At 40.9% G+C, this 13,334-nt stretch overlaps 1 protein-coding gene across 4 annotated transcripts in view; it reads right to left on the bottom strand.

Annotated features, from left to right (window-relative positions):
• The window catches only part of R3hdm2 (R3H domain containing 2), a 124,312-nt gene extending 111,779 nt beyond the window's left edge, over positions 1 to 12,533 (bottom strand). For 3 of the 4 annotated variants that reach the window (XM_090327518.1, XM_090327512.1, XM_090327515.1), the window contains exons 1-2: positions 12,248 to 12,533; positions 9,330 to 9,393 (exon numbers count right to left, since the gene is read on the bottom strand). The gene's annotated coding sequence lies outside the window, so the exon portion shown is untranslated. Of the gene's footprint in view, positions 1 to 9,329; positions 9,394 to 12,247 lie in introns of those variants that run through there. The other variant, XM_090327590.1, reaches the window with a different exon arrangement.
• Between the last annotated feature and the right edge of the window lie 801 nt (positions 12,534 to 13,334).

Consider the following 13,334-nt stretch of genomic DNA (forward strand, 5'->3'; position numbering starts at 1 on the left):
CCCCTCTTTTCCTTACTCTGAAAACCAAAATATTGTATGTTAAAATCCCAAGTTCAATTCTACAGAAGCTCTACATAATTCTAAATTTAGACAAGCAATAGAAATAGTTGGAAGGCATGCAATTTATTTTAATTTCTGTACTTTTATGTTGCCAGGCAGCTAATTTCTTAAGTAATCCTAGAGCAGTTATCTACAAAAAAAAGTGAAAGAATAAACATATAAGCCATATAATCAACAGAAAGGTTAGTAATGGTGCTAAAATACTATCTATGATTTCTGGAAATGAGCACCTTCCCCTCTCCAAAAATGTCTATTTTTCCCCACAGGAATAATAATATGTAAAGATTTGAACAGAACATATTAATAACATATCATTACTTTTCTTACACGAAAGGTAATTTTGTATGTTTCCACATCAATGGAATATAAAGGTACATATAATGGACTTCATCATTTAGTATAAAGCATTTTTGAATGGGACTGACAATTTCATTTCAGATTTAAATTTAAAAGTACTATATTCTCAAGCTATTGTAATACCAGATCCCAATTTTAAGGCTAATAGTATTTTGGATTTTCTAAAACATCTGACCTCATCAGGGCTGATGCCATAAGGCAATACTTCAACAAACACCCTAATTTCATGTTACGTTTCCTAGACTGTATTCATAAACCAATATGTAAATCATATATGATATATGCAGAGAAATGCATAATGCAGACTCAAAGCATAAGACAAAAGACCTAGGTTCAGATGCTTTCCTATATAACAAAAACTTTTAAACAGCATAAGATAACAAAGACAGAAATAACTTCTATTTTTTTCATCTTCAAATGTCACCAGGTTGGGTGGGGGAAACAACACGTGCTCATCTACCCTAAGTCATTACAGCTGCCTACAGCACACTTCTTCCTATAATTCAGTTAAATACTTTATTGTCTAACTACATCCTTAAAAGGCAAAAGGTCTCAGCTCTGAAATCCTTGAGAAAGGTTGAGGACAGTGCCCAAGCCCTGAGTTCAAGATCCAGGACTGGCAAAAAAAATAAAAACCTTTTCAAAATGCTGTTTAATGCATATATATATAGTATATATATATATATATATAGTATATATATATACACACACCAAATAAAAGAATTAAAACAATTCTATCCAAAGATCACTAACAAAATCCATTATTAACACAAACAACAGAGAACCAACATTTGTAAGAATATGTCAAACCAGTAGTGTCACACTTGTAATCACAGAAGTAGGGCTGCGGCAGGAGGATTTCAAGTTAGAAGACAGTCTAAGCAACTAGAGACTTTGTCTCAGAAAAGAAAAAGAAGGCCTGAGAGCATAGCCTACTGGTAGAATGCTCACCTAGCATGCAGGAAGCCCTGGGTTCTATTCCTTAGTACCACATACACAGGAAAACCCAGAAGTGGCACTGTGGCTCAAGTAGAAGAGCACTCACCTTGAGCATAATGTGTCCAAGGACAGTCCCCAGGCCCTGAGTTAAAAGCCCCAGGACTGGCAGGAAAAAAAAAAAAAACAATCAAAAAAAAAAAAAAAGCCTTCCTGGATTATGTTTTCTTTTTTCCTCAAAAAATCACCAGCAAGTTGCTGGTGAAGAACAGAAACAAGCCTTGTTATGGTGACTCATACCTATAATCCTAGCTATTCAGGTGGCTGAGATTTGAACCAGCTTAAGCTGGTTTTGAGACTCCTATCTCCAATTAACTACCAAAAAAGCCAGAAGTGCAACAAAAGAACTAGAATAGCCAAAGCAATTCTAGGTAAAAAGAGCAATGCAAGTGGTACTACAATACTAGACTTCAAACTCTACAGCCATAATAACAAAAACACCTTGGTATTGACACAAAAATACACCAGAAGATCAATGGAACAGAAGGTCCAGAATAAAACCACATACCTATCGCCAACTTATATATTCGACAAAGGAGCCAGAGATATACAGTGGAATAAATAAAGCCTCTCCAATTATTGGTGCTGGGAAAGCTGGACAGCCACATGTAGAAAACTAAACATTGATCCCAGCCTGTTGCCATACATAAACATACTCAAAATGGATCAAAGACCTCAATATCAGACCTGAAACTCTGAAACTGCTACACGATAGAGTAAGAGAGACACTGGAATTCATAGGCACAGTCAAAAACTTCTTGAACAGAGTCCCAGGGTCACAACAGATTGGAGAGAGACTTGACAAATGGGACTACCTAAAAATAAAAAAGTTTCTGCACAAAGACCTAGCTACCAAAGTAGAAAGACAGCTAACCAATTGGGAAAAAATATTTACCAATAATACATCAGACAAATGCTTAATATCCAGTATCCACAGGGAACTCAAGAAATGAATCCCCCCCCCCAAATCCAATAAACCAACCACTAAATAGGCAAGGGAACTAAAGAGAGACTTATCAAAAGAAGAGGTTAAAATGGCAAAGAAACATATGAGAAAGTGCTCATCACCCATGGTCATAAAGGAAACTCAAATAAAAACAACCCTAAGATACCACCTTACCCCAATCAGACATACAGGTCTATGATAGGATATATATTCTATAGACATATATTATATTATATAGATCGTTATGTATCTATGACAAAGATTCAACTTAATTTTAATTATATTCTTAAATTTATGTGCCAGTGATTGCATATATTTTTCTTGAATATTTGTTTGTAGAACATGACATTTGAAATATGTTTTAATAAAAAGTTTTAATTTTAAAAAAGGGGGACCAAGAGTTTGGCCTAGTGGTAGAGTGCTTGCGTAGCATACATGAAGACCTGGGTTCGATTCCTCAGTACCCACATACATAGAAAAGCAGGAAATGGTGCTATGGCTCAAGTGGTAGAGCAGTAGCCTTGAGGAAAGCCCAAGGACAGTGCTCAGGCCTTGAGTTCAAGACCCAGGACTGGCCAAAAAAAAACCCTTGAGAATCATCCATTCACAATTCTTTCCTCCTACATTTAAACAATTTCCAAATATTAGCACCATCTTCTGTATCCATCTGATCAGAGCTATTTGTGCCTCCCAATGAAGAAATGGTAATGGTCCTTATGGTGAATGCCCTGTCATTCTTTGTAAGTGAACTTAAAAGTCTCTAGCTGATTGCTATTGGACACACATGGGGAGGATGAGTAAAAAAGTGGTGTTGCAAGCTCCAAATAATTGCAGGTTGTTTTCCTCAAATTCCTTTGTTCAGATATCCAACATTTCTTTTCCTTTCTTTTCCCCCCTGGTCATGGGACTGGGCCTGGGCAATGTCCCTAAGCTCTTCAGCTCAAGGCTAGTGCTCTACCACTTTGAGCCACAGCACCACTTCCAGTTTTCTGGTGGTTAACTGGAAATAAGAGTCTCATGGACTTTTGGGCTCAGGCTGGCTTTGAACTGTGATCCTCAGATCTCAGCCTTCTGAGTAGCTAGGATTACAGATGTGAGCCACCAGCATCTGGCTACCCAACATTTCTTAACCAGTTTTGCTTTTTTTTTTTTCCTTGACCTTTTCCTTGAAAGAGGTGACAATTTTTCTACTCTGGCCTTAGATTTTTACCTTCTCTACAAGCTCAAGAACTTCATTATCGTCTCTCACATTATTTCTACTCTCTATGTCACTGCCCTTAACCCTCTCATGTTAAGAAATTCTCCTTTTATCCCACATTTATTGTCAATTCTCTTTGTAATCATCTTGAGAGTTTTGCTTGTCTTTTTGTATTTTTATATATATTTTTTTATTGTAATTAATAAAAGGGTTACATGATATTTGCCATATAGAAGGTGCATTAATTCACATACATTGATACCCTTTCACATGTCTTGGTATCCTTTACCCTCCCCCGTACCGCCCCCCCCCCCGGCTTGGTTTTCCCCCCTTCCCTATCAAATTTCAAATAACCAAATACAAATAAATTCAATATATCAGATAACAAAGTGAGATACTGTAACAATATGAGATACCCAAGGGACAGCAAAGGAGATGAGAGATAACATAGTACATTAAGGACAACAATCATTCGTTATATGGCTTTTGTTTCAATATCCTGGAGGTCCTTTCAATTAGCTTCATACTATATGGCCTTATGTATCAAGGTTTTGCTCTATTGCAGATCTCTGCTAGTAGAGCCCAAGGTTTCTACTGATTATGACAAATGAGGGAAACCATTGAGCCTAAGTTCCTTTGAGTCTGGCTTACTTCACTTAATATGATTTTTTCTAAGTCTTTCCATTTCCTAACAAATGGGTCGATGCCGTTCTTTCTGACAGCAGCATAGAATTCCATTGTGTACAAATACCACAACTTGTTGATCCACTCATCAACTGAGGGACATCTAGGTTGGTTCCGTATCTTTGCTATGGTAAATAGTGCTGCAATGAACATTGTTGTGCTAGTGGATTTAGTATGCCCTAGATTCTGGATGGTTGGGTAAATGCCAAGTAGTGGAATTGCTGGGTCATAGGGGAGTTCTATGTTTAGCCTTCTGAGGCACTGCCATACTGCTTTCCATAGTGGTTGAATGAGTTTGCACTCCCACCAACAGTGTAGTAGTGATCCCTCCTGGCCACATCCCCTCCAGCATCTGTTATTCGTTTTCCTGATCCTGGCCATTCTAACTGGAGTGAGGTGAAATCTTAAGAGTTGTTTTGATTTGCATTTCTTTTATGACCAGAGATGTTGAGCATTTCTTCATGTGTCTATAGGCCATTTTTGTTTCTTCTTCAGAGAAGACTCAAGTCTTTGGCCCATTTTTTAATGGGATGGTTGTTACTTTGGAGATTAGTTTTGGAGTGATTCAATTTTTTGAGTTGTTGATATATTTTAGATATGAGGCCTTTGTCTGTTGTTCGGTTGGTGAAGATCTTCTCCTACTCTGTAGGCTTCCTAATTAATTTACTAGCTATGTCCTTTGCCATACAAAAGCTCCGCAGTTTAATGCAGTCCCACTTATCCAGCCTTTCTCTGATTTGTTTTGATTTTTGGTCCTTATTAAGAAAGTTTCGACCTGTGCCAAGGAGGCCTAGTGTATCTCCTATTCCTTCTTGTAAAGTTTTCAGTGTGTCAGCTTTTACCTCCAGGTCTTTGATCCATTTAGAGTTAATTCTAGTGCAGGGTGACAAAGAAGGATCCAACTTTAGTTTTCTGCAGGTGCTTAACCAGTTCTGCCAGCACAACTTGTTGAAGAGGCTGTCTTTCTTCCATTCTATTTTCTTTTTTTTTTTCTTTTTGCCAGTCCTGGGCTTGAGCTCAGGGTCTGAGCACTGTCCTTGGATTTTTCTCATGGCTAGAACTCTACCACTGGAGCCTCAGCACCACTTATGGCTTTTTTTTCTATGTATGTGGTATCAAGGAATCGAACCTGGGTCTTCGCGCACACTAGGCAAGCATTCTACCTCTAGGCCAAACTCCAAGCCCCTGCTTGCATTTTTCTTAATTCAGTGCAGTTGGTCTATTTTCATCACTCCAGTGAACCTGCTGTCTCTCAAGATACCAATGACCTTGAGTGCCAAATCCCAGAAGTGTTTATCAGACCTTATCAGATTTGACCTTTTCTCACACTTGATAACTACTACAGCTTTCCTCCTCTGAATGAGTCTTCTTAGTTCTCATCATACACACTTCACTGCTTTTCTATCTCCTTTTCTGGTCTTTTTCAAACTTCTTCTTCTAGGGTTCCACTTCTATCAGTCCCATCTTCAGCTGCCAGTGCTAGGGATCCCTCAATCTTCAATCTCAACATGCCTTTTAGCTAACCCAAACCATGACTTAAACTTCCCATACTTTTCCACTTAACTAACTCCTATTAGTCCAAGATTCAACCAGATCCAGAAATAGGAAAAAAAGAAAGAAAGAAAGAAAGAAAGAAAGATTGATTCAACCAGAGTTGGATGTTTCAGAATTTTTTCCTAGACTTCCACCATGCTTTCAAAGCACACTGTGCATTACTCATCAGACTGCATAGTTAGGATTAATTTGTCTAAACTCTTTGAAGTAGTCTTGTCATATATCTGATTTTATTGTTCTTTTTGTATTGTTTTTGTTTTGAGATAGGGTTTCACTGTCTCAAAACAAAATATAAGCCAGGCACCACTCACGATACTTAGGAGGCTGAGATTTGAATTATAAATAATTATAAATAATTCTGCCAGCCTGGCCAGAAAAGTCCCCATGAGACTTTTTTTTAATATATTTTTATTGTAATTAATAAAAGGGTTACATGATATTTGCCAGATAGAAGGTGCATTAATTCACATACATTGATACCCTTTCACATGTCTTGGTACCCATTACCCTCCCCCTACCCCCCTCACCTCCATGAGACTCTTATCTCCAATTATCCACTCAAAAACGGAAATTTTTTGAGTCTGTGGCAAGTAGTTGAGCACAAAGAGGCTCAGGGACAACACCCAAGCCCTGAGTTCAAGACCCACAATCTAAAAAATAAAATAAAAACAAAACAGATTTCAAGCTGGCTTCATGATCCACTTGCTTCAGGCTTCTGAAATGCTGGCTTTACAGGCATATGCAACTTTCCTATCCCTGCAGTAAGCTATCATGTTTCTAAAGGGTTTCATGTGGCCAATTACATACATACAGGTAAGGCTCAATTTCAGTCCCATATAATGAAAATAAGCAAAAAAACACACTAAATTGAAAAAAAATGCCATTTTTCAATGTATGAAAAAGAGATGGGAAAAAAAATCATGAAAGTAACATTAATTCAAAATAGAAAAGGAAAGATACAAAGAAAAACAATTCATAGAAATAAAGAACTAGCTGATAATAAAACTGTTCCAAATTTTAACAGCATTGCAAATCAGCAAGTACATACTGTTTAACACAATCTTTCAGTGAGGTAGGTTATGACTGCTGACAGTAGCCACAGAACAGCTAAAAACATTCTAGTTACTTGAAAAATACATTTGTTGCTGGGCGCTGGTGACTCACGCCTGTAATGCTAGCTATTCAGGATGGTAAGATCTTAGAACCAAAGTTCAAAGCCAGCCCAAGCAGAAGTTATGAGACTCTTACCTCCAATTAACCACCAGAAAACCAAGAGGGGCACTGTGAATTAAAGTGGTAGAGCATTAGCCTTGAGTAAAAGAACTCAAGGACAGCACCCAGACTTTGAGTTCAAGCCCCACAACCAACAACAAAAAATTTGCTAAAGTCTACAAATATTTTCATGCCTTTTCTGAATCATTTACTAAATAAAAGTGGGATAAAATATTGAAGCATTACTCCACTAAATGAAGCTTTGATCACAAATGTTTATATTTTAAATCAGTATAACTATCAGAAAATACTACTGTAGGGTTAAAGGTATGGTAGAGCTTCCCAAGCTTGATGCACTGAGTCCAAATCACAGTACTATTAAAAAAAAAAAAAAGGAAAACTACAAATCTCAAACAAGCAAACAATAACAACAACAACAACAACAAAGGCGCAGGACTATGGCCTAGTAGTAAAGTGGTTGCCTATCGTGCATAAAGCGCTAGGTTCAATTCCTTGGTACCACATACACAGAAAAGGCCAGAAGTGGTGCTGTGGCTCAAGTGGCAGTGCTCTAGCCTTGAGGAAATCCCAAGGACAGTGCCCATACCTTGAGTTCTAGCCCCAGAACTGGCAAAAAAAAAAAAAAAGAAAAAAAAAACAGGCTGGAGGTATGTCTCAGCTGGTAGTGACAGGTATGAGTCCTGGTCTTAGATTTAAAAAAAAAAAACAGTATTGAGTAAATAAATAGAGATATTTCTGTATCTAACAGGATAAAAGAAAAACATCACTTTTTTCCATCTGAAAAGGAAACAGGCCATCAACCATATTTTACACATAAGACAGCAGAGTTAACAAAGCATCAGATAATTTCTAATAGGGTTAAAAATTAAAATAGCCTTGACAAAAAAAAGCTAAGAGACAGCACTCAAGCCCTGAGTTCAAGCGCACATATGCATACACATGCGTACACACAACATTTTAGGGGAGACAGGCTTACTATATATACGATAGGAGCTATACATGTTGCATACATGCATAGAAATACAATAAAATCTCCCTTTATATAGCTAAGGAACTCTAATTTTTAAAGAGATTAAGAAGCTAGACTCTACATAAATTTATGACTATTAAATGATAGAAGCTAAGAAACAGATGTCTCAAGTTTAACACCCAAGTTTCTGACATTATACAACTAGGTGATACAAATAACTGGAAAAAGAATTTGAGAGGAAAAACTTATTTCCATGGGAAAATTGTTTTGGGGTCTTTTTGTTTATTTGGCAGTATTGGGGATAAACTAGGCAAGTGCTCTTACCAATCAACTATCTAATCTGGGCTCCCCTCCCCCATTATTTTTGGTTTGTTAAAGTTAATTTGGGATTCATTTGTGATAGTCAAATAGATTTCAAGTTACCAGTAAACAAATCAACTTAGAACTCATATGAAAGATCAGAACTGGAAATATAAACAAAATATCAAGTTTACAGTAAGAGATGCTAAGCAAATTCACCAAAAGTGATGACACTGTACTGCTATGTTTTCTAAAATGTCATCCAAAATAACTGACCAGAGACATCAGAGCACTTGGAAAACTTGCTAAAATACAAATTCCTATCCAGGCATCTGTGGCTCCTGCCTATAATCCTAGTTACTCAGGAAGCTGAGATCTGAGGGTCACAGTTTGAAGCCAGACCCGACAGGAAAATCCATGAGGCTCTCTCTCTTTTTTTTTTTTTTTTTCCAGTTCTGAGGCTTGAAATCAGGGCCTGGGCGCTGTCCTTGGACACTTTTTGTTCAAGGCTAGTGCCCAGCCACTTGAACAATAGTGCCATTTCTGGCTTTTTCAAGGAACCAACTCAGGGCTTCGTACATGTTAGATGAGCACTCTACCACTAGGCTACTCACCCCACCCTCCATTTTTCATACTTTCATTCATTCAATATTTAGGGACTATTTTAGACATTAGGAATATAGGAATATAACAGCTGCTTTAAAAAAAAAAAAAGCCGGCGTTGGTGGCTCATGCCTATAATTCTAGCTACTGAAGAGGCTGAGATCCAAGGATCTTGGTTCAAAGACAGACCAGGCACAAAAATACATCTTATCTCCAATTAATCACAGAAAACAGGAAATGGCGCTGTGGCTCAATTGGTAGAGTACTAGCCTTGAGCTGCAGAGCTCCAGACAGCATCCAGGCCCAGAGTTCTAGCCCTATGACCGACCAAAAAAATAAATAAATAAATAAAGTCCTTATTCTCATAGTCTTTTAAGCTCTGGGTATATGCCAGAAATCAAAGGACAGCCAAGTGAGAAAGCACATACCTGTAATTCCAGCACTCAGGAAGCTGAAGCAATTAGATTTCAAGTTCAGGCCAATCTCAACAACCTGTAAAGTCCAAGAAAAGAAATCAAATGAGATACTCTTATAAAGTGATAAGTGATAAGATAGTAAAAACAGGAATGTGATGAAACACAAAGAGAAGTTGACTTCAGAATGGGGAAGGGTGGTTTCTGAAGAAAGGAATTATTTGGGTTTACACTTCAATAATGAGAAGAATAAAGCCAGGTGAAGCTCTAGCAAGATAGCTTATCAGGTAGAAAACATACAAATGCAAAGGCCGGGGCCAGGAGTTTGGCCTAGTAGTAGAGTGCTTGTCTAGCATGCACGAAGAAGACCCGGGTTCAACTCCTCGGTACCACATACATAGAAAAAAGCCAGCAGTGTGCTGAGGCTCAAGTGGTAGAGCTCTAGCCTTGAAAAAGTCCAAGGACAGTGCTCAGGCCCTGAGTTCAAGCCCAGGACTGGCAAAAAAAAAAAAATGCAAAGGCCCGGAGGCAGAAAGAAAAATAGAAAAAAGAAAACTGGTGGAGCCAAGCACCAGAGGCTCTCACCAAAGATTCTAGCTACTCCAGAGGCTGTCATCTGAGACTCAGGTTCAAGGTCAGCCCAAGCAGATAAATCTAAAAGACTCCAATTAACCAGCAATAAAAAAACCTGAAACTGTAAGAGAGGAAGGGATCAATTCTAAAAGCCACAAGAAATAGAACAAAGATAAAAAGGGGTTTAAGGGACTTTACAAAGACTACCACACTTTTTTCTATTGAAAGGGGGGGCAGTACTGGGGTCTGAACTCAAGAATTCATATTTGCCAGGCAGGTGCTCTACTGCTTAAGTCATGCCTCCCAGTCTTTTGAGGGTGTATGTGTATGCCAGTACTGAAGCTTGAACTCAGGTCCTTCAGAAGCTCTTAACCTTTTCCACTCAAGGTTACTATACTACCTCTTGAGCCATACTTCTGCTTTGGGCTGATTTACAAGTATGAGCCATGAGCTCCCAACTCCTTCAGCTCTTTTTGCTGATTGTTTTTGATACAGGGTCTCGCTTTTTGTGTTGACCAGCCTAGACAGCAATTGTCCTATTTATGTTTCCCACTATAGATGCAATGACAGGCAGACATTATTTTCTACAATGGTAGGGTGGTGGTAACCTTGAGCCAAAAAGCTCTGGGGCAATGCCCACGCCCAGGGGTAGGAAGATAGCCTTGAGCCAAAGAGCTCTGGGACAGCCCCCAGGCAGAGTTCAAGCTTCAAGAACCACCCCTTGACATTACCCTTGAGCCAAGCCCCACTTCCCATTTTCTAGAGGTTAATTGGAGGTAAGAGTCTCAGGTCCTTTTGTGCCTGGGCTGGCTTTGAACCTTGATCCTCAGATCTCAGCCTCCTGAGTAGCTAGAATTACAGGCGTGAGCCACCACACCTGCCAAAAGAGGGATTTTTATGCAGAAAGGAAGCTACCTTGCCTGACTCCTTTTCACTGAAAAATACCAAGTATGCTTTAAAAAAAGGTATCATTTTCAAGTTTTTATTCCAAATTGTGAAGCTCTATAGGCAATTTAATGGGCAAAGACAACCTTAACTGCAATTCTAAAACTTAACTTTTGCTGACAGAGTTCATCTGACCTTCACCAAAAATTCTGTCCTTTCAGTTCCTATGGGGAACAGCCAACAAGGGGAAGAAGAAAATATATCTAAAAAGTAAATCAAAGCAGGGTGTACTGGTATATGTCTGTAATCCCAGCACTCAGGAGATGGAGGCAGGACCATCCCTAGTGATCAGCCAATGAGCTACATAATGAGATGCCACTGCAAAAGATAGAACTGATTGGCAAAGCATGTGGCTCAAGTGATAGAACACTTAACTAGAGAGAACCAGGCTCTGAGTTCAAACCCCATACCATGATCTTGAACCTAAGTCACAACTTTGCCACCTTCATTTAAATTTTTTGTCTTGATGTCCCAGACTCCAAAAGAGATGTGGAAGGGGAAATGAGCTGGGATTGAATGAAGGATATAGAAAAATAGAGCCACAAACCATTGATTCCACCGTCGTTTTGACCATTTAAAAGTTCAATAAAATATTAGGAATATGACATTCCTCAGGTGGTACCTGTTACATCCCCAGTCAAAGTTTATTTTACAAACCTCAAACGGGACTGAGGCTTCTAAAGTCCTTTGGGAAAACATACACAAGACGTTGATTCAACTAGGGTAAGTTCATAAATTTTCCCATTTTTTTTTCCTTTGGTTTTAATAAAGCTCTGGAGGTATTTGGTCATTTCTTTGTCTTCATTGGCTGAGTACAATTCATTTTGAGTCAATATTCTTTGGAGTTACTATACCAACTGTGACAAATGTTTTTTTGTGTTTAAATGTCGAACAGAGTTTTTCAGGGGCTCGAGTTGTAGGACCTTACTAGTAGGCCCAACTTTTTTAAGCTCCAGAAACATCCTCCAGCTTGTGCCAACTCAAATCCCAGCACATTACAAACTCCGACAAGGGCACGATCTGAAAGATGTCCAGCATCTCCGTTCCACTTGTTCAAGGCTCGAAGGAAAACCGACACCCAAGAAACACATGAAACTAGTCACCCTCCAGCACTGCCAAAGGCGCAACAGTTTTTAGGTCCCACCGCACAAGGCCACAGGTGGCCGCAGCCCTCCCACCCCCACCCCGCTCCCGCCTCGCGGCCCCCGCTTCTCGCCTGCGCTCCCCGCGCACACTCGGGACTTCTCCGGCCTCAGGGCGGTCCTTCCGGGGGTCCCGGCCCGGACCCGCTGCCCCCTGACCGGCAGCTCCAGCGTGGGGCACCCAGGCCTAGAGGCCTCTGCCCGCCCTCCCGCGCGGCCGCCACGCCCCCTCCCCACGGGCCGCCCGCCCCCATGGCCGGGAGGTGGCCTCACCTCACGCGGACCAGAACGGGGAGGGCGCCCGCCGTCTCTGCCCGCCGCCCGGGCCCACGGCCGCTCGGCTGCGGCTCGGCCCCGACGGCCAGCGGCGGCGCGCTTCTGTGGGCGGGCTCCTCTCGGAGGGGATTTCCCCGGGACCCAGGGCGGGGAAGCAGTGGGGGGGACCGGGGCGGGGGAGGGGAAAGGGGCTTGGGAAGGAGGGGGGAGAGGGAAAGAAAAGAGGGGGAAATCAAACCCGGAAAGGGAGAAAAGGGGGAGGGGGAAATCAGAAGGGGAAGAAAGGCCCAGAGTCCGCCCCCCGCTGCGGCCTGCGCGCTACGTCACCACGTCAGGTGTAGACGTCACCGCGTCTCGAGCTCCGCGCGTCCCGGCTTCTTCCTGTGTGCTCCTCTTGCCGCCCGCAGGCGCCTAGTCGCAACACCTTCAACGCGCACGCGCACAGGCTATCCCCGGCTTGGTCGCTCTCTCCCGGCGTTACCTAGGCAGCCAGCCACCCTACCCTGAGCAGCAGGGATTCTCAGCCCTCCTTAAAGTCAAGGCTCAGAACCACTCTGGATGTAAACAAGATCCCAATAACGGTAGCTGTAATGTTACCTTTCACAGGACAGTAACGCCTGCGCCCCAAAGCAAGTTCCTAATACACATTGCCTGTATCAATAAATAAGAATAGTTCACTTAGATAATTTTATTTTTCTTTTTTTGTGTGTGGGTCATGGGGTTTGCACTCAGCCTGGGCCGGGTCCGTCCCTGAGTTCTTTAGCTCAAGGCTACTGCCCTACCCTTGAACCAAGCTCCACTTGCCATTTTCTAGAGGTTGATTGGAGATAAGAATCTCAGGTCCTTTTGTGCCCGGCTGGCTTTGGACCGTGATCCTCAGATCTCAGCCTCCTGAGTAGCTAGGATTACAGGAGAGAGCCACTGCACCCAGAGATAATTGTTCATTTTACTAATGCAAAAATTGACTTGGAAAGAACTTGGTTCATCCTATTGAAAGCATGCTTTTAGGTTGTTGGGGGGCGAGTGTTTTTGGTTTTGGTTTGGGGTGGGTTTTTTTGTTTTGTTTTGTTTTGTTTTGCCTATC

This window comes from Megascapheus bottae, chromosome 2 (assembly GCF_031878675.1).
Source record: "Megascapheus bottae isolate mThoBot1 chromosome 2, mThoBot2.hap1, whole genome shotgun sequence".
Lineage (NCBI taxonomy): Eukaryota > Metazoa > Chordata > Mammalia > Rodentia > Geomyidae > Megascapheus > Megascapheus bottae.